Raw genomic sequence first — 13932 nt, 5'->3', positions numbered from 1 at the left:
TGTTATACTTTTTTTTTTTTCTTTTAGCACTAAGTCTTTGAAATCTTGTGTGTATTTTGCCTTTGCAGCATATTTCAGTCCGGGAGATAAACTGTCATCAGAAGTACTTGTTCGGTAATTAGATTTTATAAAACGTATGGTTAAAAGTAGATTCGCATACGCAAACGTTCCAGTCATGCTAAGTTTTCAAATAACTGAAAGGAATATCAGTTTTCAAATTTAAACTTAAATTAAATTTAAATAGAGTTATAAATTCCAGTCGTCAGTGGCACTAGCCGCACTGCCAGCACTCAATAGCCATATGGGTAGAGGCTGCCACGGTATTGGACGGCCCAGGTCCAGAGGCTAAGAAATGAGCATGTCCTACCCGCTCTTGAAGGTTTTTTTCTAGTTGCCCCCTTTCTAAGCAACTACTAAGGAGGTTTTGGGGGACAGGTTGCATTGATCAAACCAAACCAAAGAACTCCTCAGGAAGTTTAAATTCCAAGGGCCTTACATCTTTAACTGCCCTGGGGCCCAAGTTGCTCCATGGGAACTGCTCAGCAGCCCCTGCCCAGACATGTGGCCCAGGAGTGGAAGGAGGAGAGAAAGCAGGTAGTTGAGGAAGTAAGTAGGCCCATAAGGAGGATCTCCCAAGGTCCAAGATCAGCTCCAGACATTGTTGCCAAAACTGCAGCACTATCAGTGTGTGAGTATAAACATAAGTGTAAATAGTCCCTGGGACTTAGCTCATGTCCACGGGCGCTACAGAAGCACCTGGAGGGCAGAATGTGACATGAGCTCAGCGACTGCCTGTTAGGTGTTTAAACTAGGAGAAATTTTAGAGACGATTTCCTATCAGCAAAACCTAATGTGCCACATTAAATGAATGTTAAAGGATAATTTTTAGAAAGAGTAAAATTATGATTCTCGTACAAATATAAAATGAACATTCGTCAAAGATTTTAACTCTTTAATCAATGAAAGAACCAGTAAGATGTTACAGCCAGTTCAAAGGAGAATTTAAAATGCACGAGGCAATCAGGATGTGGAAATGTATGTACAAATAGTTGTCAAGCTCGTCAATATCCATAGCGCGGTAATTTATGTATTGCATCTCCTGGACACACACAGTGCATTTATATTTCTATAGACAAGAATTATTTTCATTACTGTCAATTTTCTCCAGCATGTAGGTTTGTAAAATAGGTCAAAGACAAGAAAAGGCAGAGTTAATCTGGCAGGATGTACCTGACAGCACACCTAGTCTTCTTTTTTTCTGCTCATTGCAAAATGTCTGACCATGTTTTTTCTGGCATGAACTGATATATTGATTTGAATTTTGTTGCTTGTGAAGTTTTGATGGTTTTTATAATTTTTTATTCTGATTTATTAGCATTATAAATATAGGAAATTTATGATTCCTTTATGTTTGTACCTATTTAAATAGCGGTATAAGAAAAGCAATTTTGATTTTTAAAAACCGCTGTGGATTTAACACAAAGGCAACACTCGACCCCTGCAGGCACTGGATGCTATGGGCCACCAGTTCGCAACCACTGATAGAAATTATGATTCAGAATCATCATTTCCAGTCACAGATCAAAACTCTACAGTAGCTACATGGCAGTGGCAATATGTGCCAGGTCATGGGGAACATGGAGGCAATTATAGAACATCCTGGAAACACAAGCTGGATCTCCTTTCTCTCCCTGTTTGTCTACTTATTTTTAAACTGTTATCAGTTTCCATTGCTGAGCACCTGCGATGAGTTAGCATCTTTTAGAAGGGTGCCCAGCAGGGGCTGAGGAAATACCAGTTGAATGGCTGAATGAAAGGTGACACACAGATTATGCAGAAAATCATGTCATCCTTAGCAGTTTACAAACAGGATATTCACGTTATCAACTAAGTTATTTCACTGTGCCTCAGTTTCTGTTTCTGTAAAAGGTGCATAATAATAGTATTTACCTCATTGGGTGGTTATGAGGATTAAATGAGCCAATATGTGTAAAGCACTTGGAGCAGTGCTTGCCATATAAGTATTTGTTAATGAAAACAAGTAGAATTAAGTGTTTTGCATTTGGAAGAACCAAAACTTTGAAATGTACAGTGTGGGAGAGGCAACCCTTGGATCGTGGAACCCTTAGCACAGTCAGTGCAGGAGCGGACACACGCTGCTCACGCACCTGATGAGCAGGTCGCTGGAGACGAGCAGGTCCTTGGAAGCCACCTCCCTTTCTCTTATTGTCTTGCTCCCCGCAGAAAAGCCTGCGTGTCAACCTGACTTGTTTTATGTTTTTGGTTTTTTTTTAATAAATACCTCTTAGGGTGATTTACATTTTTTTAAAAGTCTGTGTTGTTTTAATAAAAGTCATATATGCATTATTTAGAAAATTGAAGACTTGTAAAAACGTACAAAAAAGAAAGCAATGAATCACTCAAAATTCTACCACCTAGAAATAAACCATGTTAACCCTGGAAGAACTTCAGACATCTTTCTATGTAGTTTAAGGGGAGTGAGAAAGAGACTTTTACTTAAAAGAGGCCCAGATTATACGTGTCAGTATTAAATAAAAAATATTACTTTAACTTTCCTTCAATTTAACAGAAGAAAAAAGAACTGAATTAAAACTGAAAAGATTGCTGAGCACCATAGGAAAATGGGTACCTAAAAGTTTCCTTTGAAGCTTAGGATATATATTATATTACATCATATATAATATTTTTTATAATTTTATATATTTATTTATTTCCCCCCAAAGCCCCAGTAGATAGTTGTATATCATAGTTGCACATCCTTCTAGTTGCTGTATGTGGGACGTGGCCTCAGCATGGCCGGAGAAGCGGTACGTTGGTGCGCGCCCTGGATCCGAACCCGGGCTGCCAGCAGCGGAGCGCGCGCACTTAACTGCTAAGCCACGGGGCCGGCCCACATCATATATATTAAATATGATCTTAACATCTTGATGAAAATCAGGGAGAGATTGAAATCGTGTTTTTTTAATTATAAATTTCAATTTAGGGCACTATTGTCTCTTTGTAATGAAAGATGAGTTGATTATGATTTTTGTCTCCTTTAACCTATTCTCTTGATTATGTTGCTTGTATTATTGTTACTTTTCAAAACTTATATCTACGTCTGTGTTACAACTATTCATCTCCCAGTTGTTTGGTTTTAAGTCCATAATTGAGTGTATGTAATGCTCACTGCCATTTTTTTAATTGAGGCCATAGTGGTTTATAACATTGTGTAATTTCAGGTGTACATTATTATATATCAGTTTCTATATAGACTGCATCATGCTGACCACCAGTAGTCTAATTTTAACCTGTCACCATACATATGTGCCCCTTTACCCCTTTCTCCAACCGCCCCGCCTTCCCCTCTAGTAACCGCTAATCTGTTCTCTTTATCCATGTGTTTGTTTATCTTCCACATATGAGTGAAACCATACGGTGTTTGTCTTTCTCTGTCTAGCTTATTTTGTTTAACATCATACCCTCAAAGTCCATCCATGTTGTTGCAAATGGGACAATTTTGTCTTTTTTATGGCTGAGTAGTATTCCATTGTATATATCTATACCCCTTCTTCTTTATCCATTCATCAGTTGATGGGCACTTGGGTTGCTTGCATGTCTTGGCTATTGTGAATAATACAATGAACATAGGGGTGCATAGATCTCTTTGTATTGGCATGTTCTTTGGATAAATACCCAGTTGTTCACCGCCATTTTTTTATTACAATTTTCCCATTCCATTCTTCATTTTGATTCATTTATAGGTTGGCTAGATCTCATTATAGTCTTTTTTCTTTGTTTGTCTGGCTTTGCTTCGCTTTGTTTTTACAGGGGCTGGTCCTCTATTTCCAGAGCTCCTTAGTCTGTTAGAATGCCTGATTGGAGTATCAGCTGGATATTCATGGGTCCCATGTTCTCTCCCCTCCGAACTCTGAAAACATCATTACTCCATTGTTTTTTGGTGTTTAAAGTTTCTGGGGGGGAAGAATAAGGCTAGCATGATTTTTGTTTTCCCTTTTGTGGGTGACTTAGTTTATATTGGAGTGTCATTAGTGATAACATTTCCAGAAATAAAACATTCTTAACAGGGCATACATTTTAAATGTAGCAACTCTGACAGTTTCATCAGTTTAACACTGAAATTCACACACACACACACACACACACACACACACACACACGCACACAGCTGGATCGCTCCTACATAGCCAGTGGGAATGTAAAATTTCCAGCCTCTCTGGAAAACAGTTTGGTGGTTTCTTTAAAAAGTAAATATGCAACTACCATTTAACCGAGCAATTGCACTCCTGGGCATTTATCCCAGAGAAATGAAAACTTATGTTCACACAAAAACCTGTACACAGATATTTAAGCCAGAGTCAAAAAGACAGAGTCAGGGGCCAGCCCAGTGGCATAGTGGTTAAGTTCACACACTCCACTTTGGCAGCCCAGGGTTCGCAGGTTTGGATCCCAGGCATGGACCTACGCACTGCTCATTAAGCCATGCTGTGGCAGCGTCCCACATACAAAATAGAGGAAGATTGGCACAGATGTTACCAATCTTCCTCACCAAATAAAACCAAAGACGGAGTTAAAAATCTATGTACTCTGTGATTCCATTTGTATGACATTCTGGAAAAAGCAGAATTATAGAAGCAGAAAACAGATCAGTGGTTGCCAGTGGTTGCCAGGAGCTAGAGTGGGGGAAATTGGGGAGAGTTTGATGAGAGTGATGGTGATGGTGGCTCCATGACTGAATGTAACTCAAAATTTATAGAACGTCCACTAAAAAGAGTGAACTTCACTGTATGCAAGTTATACCTTAATAAACCTGACTTTAAAAAAAATAAAGTCAGGGCCGGCCCAGTGGTGTAGTGGTTAAGCTCTGCTTCGGTGGCCTGGGGTCCGCAGGTTCAGATCCCAGGCGCAGACCAACGCACCACTTGTCAAGCCATGCTGTGGGGGTGTCCCATATAAAGTAGAGGAAGATGGGCATGGATGTTAGCCCACGGCCAGTCTTCTTCAACAAAAGGAGGAGGATTGGCAACGGATGTTAGCTCAGGGCTGATCTTCCTCACACACACACACACACACACACACACACACACACACACACAAATAGAATCAACATAGTCTTTACATCATTGTCCCCATCATTTCAATAAATTTATTTAAAAAGCATGAACTACATTAAACCCCTTAGAGCCCCACAGTTGTTTGAGCTTCTAGGACATGCTTTTATTGATTTCTGTTTCAGTGCATTAGATTTTATTTAGAACATGGAGAAGGACATTGTTTCTGTCCTGGCTGCACATTTTCCCTACATTAAAGATGACTCATAGAACTTTTTATTTATCATTTTACATTGTGTAATTCCTTTTACTGCTTAGTTGGAAAAAACTACAAGCTTTTCCCACATTTTATCACAAAACATCTTCCTGCTCATTGAGACAAAACACCATGTGCTCTTCTGTAAATAGTGCTGACCCAGGTTCTCATCTATCATGCAAAACTCCACATTTAAACAAGCAAACAGCTTGGCATTTCATCTGTTGTTGCTCCATTTCTTTTCCTTCAGATCATGTGGAAAGGACAGAATGCACAGTAAATATATATTTTGATAAATCCTAGGCAATGTGCTTGCTAATAAAAGAGCTTGGATGGGTGGTTGCCTTCAAATAAAAAATATATTTTATGTAAAATAAGAAGTGGACACGATAGATGCATTGACTCTGACCATCAATGTAATCATCTGATTTCAGTTTTGCTAACTAGGTTATTCAAGTGCACTCACCATTTATATTAAGAGCTAACTACAGGTTTCAATTAAGTGAGGCAGGCTGCACACATCTTCCTACCAATACCTCACTAAAATGAGAATAAAAGAGAGTTAAGAAAAAATTTTTAAAAGGCATAAATCCATAAGAACAAAAAGGATGGAGGAGGAGACACTAGCCAATGAGAACTGGCAGTAAAATTATGGCTGCCAGCAAGCTCACGTAGCAGACAGAAGTAAGCTGCAAGTTCAGCATCTGTGGGAGGAAAAACCAAGAGGCAAGGCCACTGATTCCTAGTGCAGAATCTGGCAAGGCTCAGGAATTAGACAAGCCAGGTACAAGTAAAGGGAGAAGATGAGAGCCTTACTCCCTGGAGAGGCACACGAAGCTGTGGCCCTGAGTTCAGAGCATAGGCAGTGACGTGTGAGGACGAGACACTGAAAGATGAACCCCCTGCTCCCCCTTGCCTGCCTCACTCCCAGAATGCTGGCGGCTAGATTAACCCCACTCTGCAACCTTCAGGAGAACACTGGAGAATTTTTTGTTGTGAAACAGCCTGACCCAAGAGAAAAGCCCCACAGATAGTCACATTTTTCGGCTCTCCAATAAAATGAGCAGGACACCACATGGTCACCATATGGGGAGGGCCACCAATTCAAAAACTCTGCCCAATATACATAGCTTCCAGTAAGCTTTATGGGGCTTTACATTTAATTATGAATATTTGAGTAAACCTCTAACCCAAAAGACAGAGGTCAAAGCAATCAAACAGAAAAATAGATCTGTGATGAACAGAAAAAGAAAGATCATACTGTAACTCTTATCCACAAAGAGATAAGAAGATATCACATCCACAAAAAAAAATTTATAAAAATTACATTCAGAGACAAAAAAGAATTCCTGGAAATTGCAAAAATGTTATTATAAACAAAAAATTAATAATTGAAGCAATGCTGCAAAAAGTATAAGAAATAAAGACACAGAAACAGAAATTAGGAATTAAAGCTCAAAAATATATATATAGAAGCTTAATCTAGGTTCAATTTTCAAATAATAGGAATTCCAGAAGGAGAAAACAAAGAAAATGGAGAGGAAGAAATGATCATTTTAGAAATATAAGATATGTTCTCAGAATTACGATACAGTTGATAAAAACAATCCACACAGAGGCAGTGCCCGGGTGTGGGTATGTGTGCAGGGACACCAGCATGTAGTCTGGGCAGTCAGTCACACTGTCTGCATGTGATGTAGGGAGTTTAAGCATTTTTATTTTCTGAAAGGACCGCCAACTTCCTTTTAAAATTATTTCATTCCCTGAGGACCTATTAATTATTGGGCCATTTTACTCATCCATTTTGAAAAAACATATAAGAGATAATTAACTAAACGTCTTTGGTGACCAAGCAGTGAATTGTTTAACACGTATTTGCACAAGTGAGCTCCTCTGGACTCACCAGCCTGTGACTGCAAAAGGAGGGAGGGGTGGTGGATTGTCAGACTCTTCCATTTCTCCAGGCAGTAATTTCGGACAATCCTGAGCCCTCCGTGCTTTTCTCCGTGACATTGCTTCATTCACATGATTTTGCCCTATCTTTTTTAGGGGGAAGGGAGGATTTGTTTTTTTTCCTAAAAATAAACACAATACATAGTTCACAAAGTCAGATATTCACAGGTGTATAAGGAAGCAGCAGTTCCTGCTCCCCCATCCTATTTCTTTTTTTTTTTTAAAGATTTTATTTATTTATTTTTTCCCCCCAAAGCCCCAGTAGACAGTTGTGTGTCACAGCTGCACATCCTTCCAGTTGCTGCATGTGGGACGCGGCCTCAGCATGGCCAGAGAAGCAGCGCGTTAGTGCGAGCCCAGGATCCGAACCCGGGTCGCCAGCAGTGGAGCACGCTCACTTAACCACTAAGCCACGGGGCCGGCCCGCCCCATCCTATTTCTGATGCCTCTCTTCCTAAACAACTTCTCCGGCTGTGTCTTCCCTTATTTATCTCCATATTTCTAAAAATATGCTTAAACTGATGTCTATTGATTTCTTTGCGAATATTAGACATTAATTACTGAGTTCATATTATGGAAGGTGAGGACTCAATCTTCTTATACCATGACTTCTCCTCACCACGTATGGGTACTCATGCACTTTTTCTTCTCCATTCTCCTCAAATAATTATATGACATTTTGGATAAATTTAATGTTTTTTATTATTATGACAATGTGAATATTGTTAATAGCTAAACTACAATGCAATTGTATTTTTTGTACAATTTTTGTTTTTCTTGGACTTAATAATTGCTTCTTTTTTTCTGTTTGCTTACTTTTAATGTACTTATTCCTAATTCATTTTCAATTTCTATTCCACAGCTGAGAAATTCCTTGCAATATGACCTAATAATTCAAAATAATCCACCATGTCCCTTTTTTTTTTTTTGCATTGAGATATCCTTCCCAGATCTGTCCTCCTGTTGTAATATGGATCAGTTAGTCTCTAAAACTGCTATAAAGCTGTTGTCCTGGGAATTCTCCTTACCATTCTATAGAGTCAAATATCCTATTCCTATTTCCTAGATCTTTTTTTTTACATCTGTCTTCACTCACTTCTTCTTTTTTTTTTTTTTTGTGAGGAAGATCAGCCCTGAGCTAACATCTGCCAATCCTCCTCTTTTTTGCTGAAGAAGACTGGCCCTGGGCTAACATCCATGCCCATCTTCCTCCACTTTATGTGGGACACCACCACAGCATGGCTTGACAAGTGGTGCATCAGTGCGCTCCTGGGATCCCAACCGGCGAACCCCGGGCCACTGCAGCAGAGTGCGGGCACTTAATTGCTTGCGCCAACGGGCTGGCCCCGACTTCTTTGTTTTCTTGAAGCATATCATTCAGAAAAATTGGAGGTGAAATATTTGAGGCCTTACATATTCTTCTGATTCTTCTGTCTTTACTAATGCTTGATAGTTTGGCGGGATAGAGAATTCTGTGTTAGAAATTGTCTCTCAGAATTTTGAGGGTTAGAAATCATTTTCTTTCTCTTGACTTCTAGCTTTCAGAGATGCTGTTGAGAAGTCTGATACCATTTGATTTCCAATCCTTGCATATATCAAGGTTACCGTGCATATATCTTGCATAGTTGTCATAATGACCCCTAAAGAATCAGCTCTCACTTCTTTTTTTCTATAACATTGGATAGTCTTTTTCCACCTTGACTATGGGCCCAGCCGTAGAACTGGGTCTGGTCAAAAGGAAAACAGCAAACATGATGCAAGTGGAGGTTGAAAAGTGCTTGTGCATTGGGCTGGTCCTCTCTTGATGCTGAGAACCCTTCCATCGCCCTTGTGGACAATTCCAAACTAGTTTCCTAGAAGATAAGAGACTGTGTGGAGAGAAGTCCCAGCCATCCCAGGAAGTCCTAGACTTGTAAGTGAAGCTGTCTTAGACCATACAACCAACATGCATCCAGCTCAGACCTGAAGAACTACCCAACCAACCCATAAATTGTTTTAAGTCACTAAGTTTGGGTAATTTGTTACACAGCAAAAGCTAACTGATACAACTCTCTTCCATTTTCCAGACACCTTTGGAATCTTCTCCTTATCCCTACTGTTCTCAAATTTCAGTGCTGTGCCTTGATGTGGATTTTTTTCAACTATTGTACTAGAGACTCAGTTTCTTTAACTTGTTTGATTGTATCAGCTGCACAAATGTCATTGACCCAAATATGCCTTGAACTAACACTTCTCAATACTTCTCAAAACTGTAATGTGCACATGGATCGTCTGAGGATTTTGTTAAAATGCAGATTATGATTCAGCAGGTCTGGGAGGGGCCTAAGATCTAACCAGCTCCCAGGAGATGCAATACTTGGTCCACGGGGACTGTATTTTCAGCAGCAAAATCTCAAACTGTCTGTGAAGTGAGATTTTGCCATTTTCCAGGTATTGTATCACCATGTGCTTGTGAAAACAGAAGCTTTCCAACATCCTAGCTAGTTCACACATATTTACTTTTGATTGATTTAAGAGTCTTTGCATGTTTTCATTCTTTCAGTTCTTAGTAGATGCATAAGTCTATTCTGTGTGTGATTGGACATCAATAAACTGCAGAGAAAAAAGAGTGAGAAAGATAAAATTGACTGAAACTGCAATCTGACAAATGAGTCCATTCTCTTATAATTTGTAGAATTGGCAAGAAATAGGAAGCATGGACATCAGAGATAAAGAAAATCACCTCAAAGACCTCATTTGTTTTATAAAGCATAATGCTTTAAGAGAAATTCTGTTAAATGATGTACATGAATATATAAATATCTAAATAAATAAGTGAATATAATAAAATAAAAAGAGGAAAAGTTGTTGCAATAATCACTGACTATAGTTAGACTTTTACTTAAGTAATAATTCATTTCTGGGAAGTGCCACTGTGGACTGCTGCAGGGGCAGAGATGGTTCCTCTCAGGATTTCACTCTGCCCATGACTGGGAAGAGGACAAAGCTTGTCCTTGCAACCTTTCTTCCTCCCTTTTCCCCTTCTTGGCAAAAGTTACCACTGGCCAGGGGCTCCGGTGATGCTCTTGGCCAGTAGGGAACACTGGGAAAATATTCCCAATTTACACACACACACACCGCCATCACCATCATCAACAACAACAAAATTAATGAATAGCATTCACTTTATTTTTAATCCTCCCACACTGGGCATCCCACCCCAATATATTTTTCTTAAACCTTTGATACCTGTTACTACCTTTCTTCTATTTCACAAGAAACTTGGCAGCAGAAAATAATATGAATGGGTAAGTAGAAATAAGCAGTAGTGGAAAAATTTTGAAGAAGTGGATTATGTAATGACAATAGTAACTAATATTTGATGTGCTTATGGTGTGCCAGGTCCCGCTCTAAGTACTTTGCACAGACTGATTCATACTGGCCTTGCAGCTCGCTGATGAGGCAAGATGCTGTTATCCTCAGCCAGTGAGATGTACATGCTTGGCAGTATGCGTGTGTGTGATTTTTGTGGATGTAAGCTGTGGATGTGATTTTATTTTGTATACACACATAGTTATATTTTTTAGCTTTTTAAATCATTCCTAGTTAATATGCTGGACTGCACTATCCAATATGGTAGCCACTAACCACATGTGGCTATTGAGCATCTGAGATATGGCAAGTGTGAAATGAGATGTGCTGTAAGTCCAAGATAGATTTTGAAGACAATGTAAAAAAAATTAAATAATGTAAATTCCTCTTTAATATTTTAGATTGATTAATTGTTGAAATAGTATATTTTGGATATCATGGGTTAAATAAAATATATTACTAATATAGCACTAAATTATTAGTAATATAGTAATATATTACTATTGATTTCACCTGTTTCTTTTTCCTTTTTTTTAATGTGGCTACTAGAAAATTTAAAATTTTCTATGTGGCTTGCATCATATTTCTATGGAACGGCAGCATGCTAGAAGTACATATTCCACGGTCTTCTGCCAGTGGAATAAGATCGAGAACCTACACTTGGTGAGGTGTTAGTGGCCATAGACACAGTCTCACCTCTCCAGGTATGTTTGTATCTTAAGACCTGTGTCTTGATCGAAACTGGTATTTCTCAGCCCTGATTTCACAGTAGAATCACCTCCAAAGTTTTAGTAAATATAGCCACCCGGTAGGTCTGCAGAAATTCTGATGGTCTGGGCAGCCTGGGCATCAGGAGTTTTAAAAGCCCGCAGGTGATTTGAAGAAGTGGGGACGCTGAGAACCTGATCCCAATAGGAACAGCGGACTCTGAGTCCTGGTGAGGAACGGGGTGGGCGGACAGTGTTGCTGGGGCCTGGCTCCTGCTCTGAGTCTCTGGCCGGCACTGGACAGACAACCTGGGAAGAGGACGAGGCCCATCAGAGCCCGCCTTTTGGCAGGGAGCCTTGTGATAGCTCTCATTAAAGACTGCGGTGTGAGGGAGAACCCGCCCTCCAGAGTCAGGGGGAGAAATGAAAGGAAAGAGAGGGAATGGAGTCAAATGAGGGGAAAAGGGAAGCCCCAGCCGAAAAATGCCTCAGTTATGGGAAGTGATATTCCCCCTACGACCCCGAGGGCTGGTTACAGAGGTGCAGGCTCTCCAGTCCCGTGCCCCGCTGCAGGGAGTGAGAAATGCGGACCCCGAGGAAAACTGCAGCCTTGGGCTGAGTCCGGCCTTGGCCCCCACCACGGTTGGTCGGTTGGTCGGTGGGCTCTGAGCCTCCTGCCCGTCCAGGCTGAGCAGCGAGAGGGCTGGCTACAGTTCTAATGTGGTTAGTCAAAGGAAATACTCAGATTCACTTATATAATGATATTCTAAATGTCTATTCTGTAGAGAGTCTCAGAATTTGGGCAAATTCCACTTTGGAATGTTAGAATTTATTACAATCGAGATAAGAAGCTGCTCCCCTTCCCCCAACTGCTTCGCTTCAGAGCTTCCCCACCTCCGAGGGCAGACCTTCAGGGTAACCTCAGTTACCACTTTATTAAAACTATTGGCCCAGACTTTTCTGAATATTTTTAACCTCCCACGCCTTTCCTGGCAAAGCCAATATTCATGTGGGAAAATTTTGTGCCAACTGCCATCCATCCTTCGATGTTGGAGAAAAATAGGTTTTTCTCAAATAGGAACCTGCTGAGACAAACTTCTAGACATTTTCCTCCTCTCTCCCCCATCTCTTCCCTTTTATCATCTGTTTATGATTCTGCAATGTTATATGAATTTTTTCACATTTCCAACTTGATCAGGGTTAACTAAATGTCCAACAACACTTTTGGTCTCAGATTCACCATCATGACCATCGTCTGAAAAATAATGATTTTTAGGATTTTACTATCAGATACTGCCAGACAATTAAAATACCTGTGTCCCTGTACTGTGCCATTTCTTGCAGACTTTTGGGGAATAAGCAGGCAGCGCTGTTAATAATCAGAGTGCTCTCTCATTTCAGGTCTCCTAAACATGAAGGTAAGAGCTACCCAATGGAAATGAGACCACATTTATGAATGAAAGCATTCATGGTTGCATTTCCTGCCTTCTGTGTTTTCTTCTAGATCTAAAGTTGTAACTTTCACATGATACCAAACCACTTTAACAGTTTCTATTTCTATTCTGCACCCCTGAGGGGGTAACATTTGGCACAGCATATAACATTAAAAGAAAAATTCTTTCCTCTGGCCAACTTTTATAACATATTTTTAGATTTGGAAATACATTCTCCTCTCCCTCCACCAAGCATGTATATTTTTACTCTTCTCTTATTCCTTCCAAACTGCACCAAAATCTGTTTCCTGGCAATTTGAGAAGTGAGAAATGTCTGCGTGGGGGGAAAAAGTGAAGACACATGTGTTGTAATTTTAGCAGGGACACATTGCCAGATGACAAAACCAGGGGCCGTCTTGTGATGTTTTCTTCTGCTCACACTGACTTTTCCTATTTTGATCTCACTCTCTGCTCCTTGAAGGCTGCTCAGGCTTCCTCCCATTCAGACACTATGACCTGTTTTAAATCAGCAGCATGCTGATTTCTAAGGACAAGGAGAGCACGATGACCTTAATTTGGAGAGTGGGGAGGACAACTCTACAGATTGAACTGTCATTTTTAATTCATTGTAAATATAAAAAGCAGGCAGTCCGTTCAACCATCATTCTGATCTTTAAGTATCCATCCTACTGATGGGTTAGAAAGTTTGCTCAGTCAACAAGGACTTTTTAAGCACCAGGTATGCGTCCAAGCACCGGGAATATGGCAGCAAATTAGATCGAGCTCTGCCCTGCTGATTTTGAAACAGCACTGAACTCTCAGCCAGGGCACTTCAGAGGTTGCATAAGATTGGGTGGGGCTGTCTGCAGGGCTCTGGCTAACTCTGTCTTCCAATTAAACTGTGATTTTCTCTAGGGCCAGCTAAGCCAAGTACTATCCTAAATAACACTGGAGATCCTTTCAGGTTAGAACACTATCTTTTCCTTCTGCTCCTTGACTTTTGCCCCATATCAGTACATGACCTGCTGAAAAATGTCAGCTCTTCTGTTTTCTCTCTACAGATTACGTAACCACCAACACTGGCTTAGATTTCGGACTTACATGACATTGTGTGAGGCATAATTCTATTCTGCTTCTAGAGGAAAAAAAGACAACTGAAG

Source organism: Diceros bicornis, chromosome 19 (assembly GCF_020826845.1).
Source record: "Diceros bicornis minor isolate mBicDic1 chromosome 19, mDicBic1.mat.cur, whole genome shotgun sequence".
In the NCBI taxonomy this organism is placed as follows: Eukaryota; Metazoa; Chordata; class Mammalia; order Perissodactyla; family Rhinocerotidae; genus Diceros; species Diceros bicornis.
The sequence above is the reverse complement of the archived record's forward strand: the minus strand, read 5'-3'. Positions refer to the sequence as shown.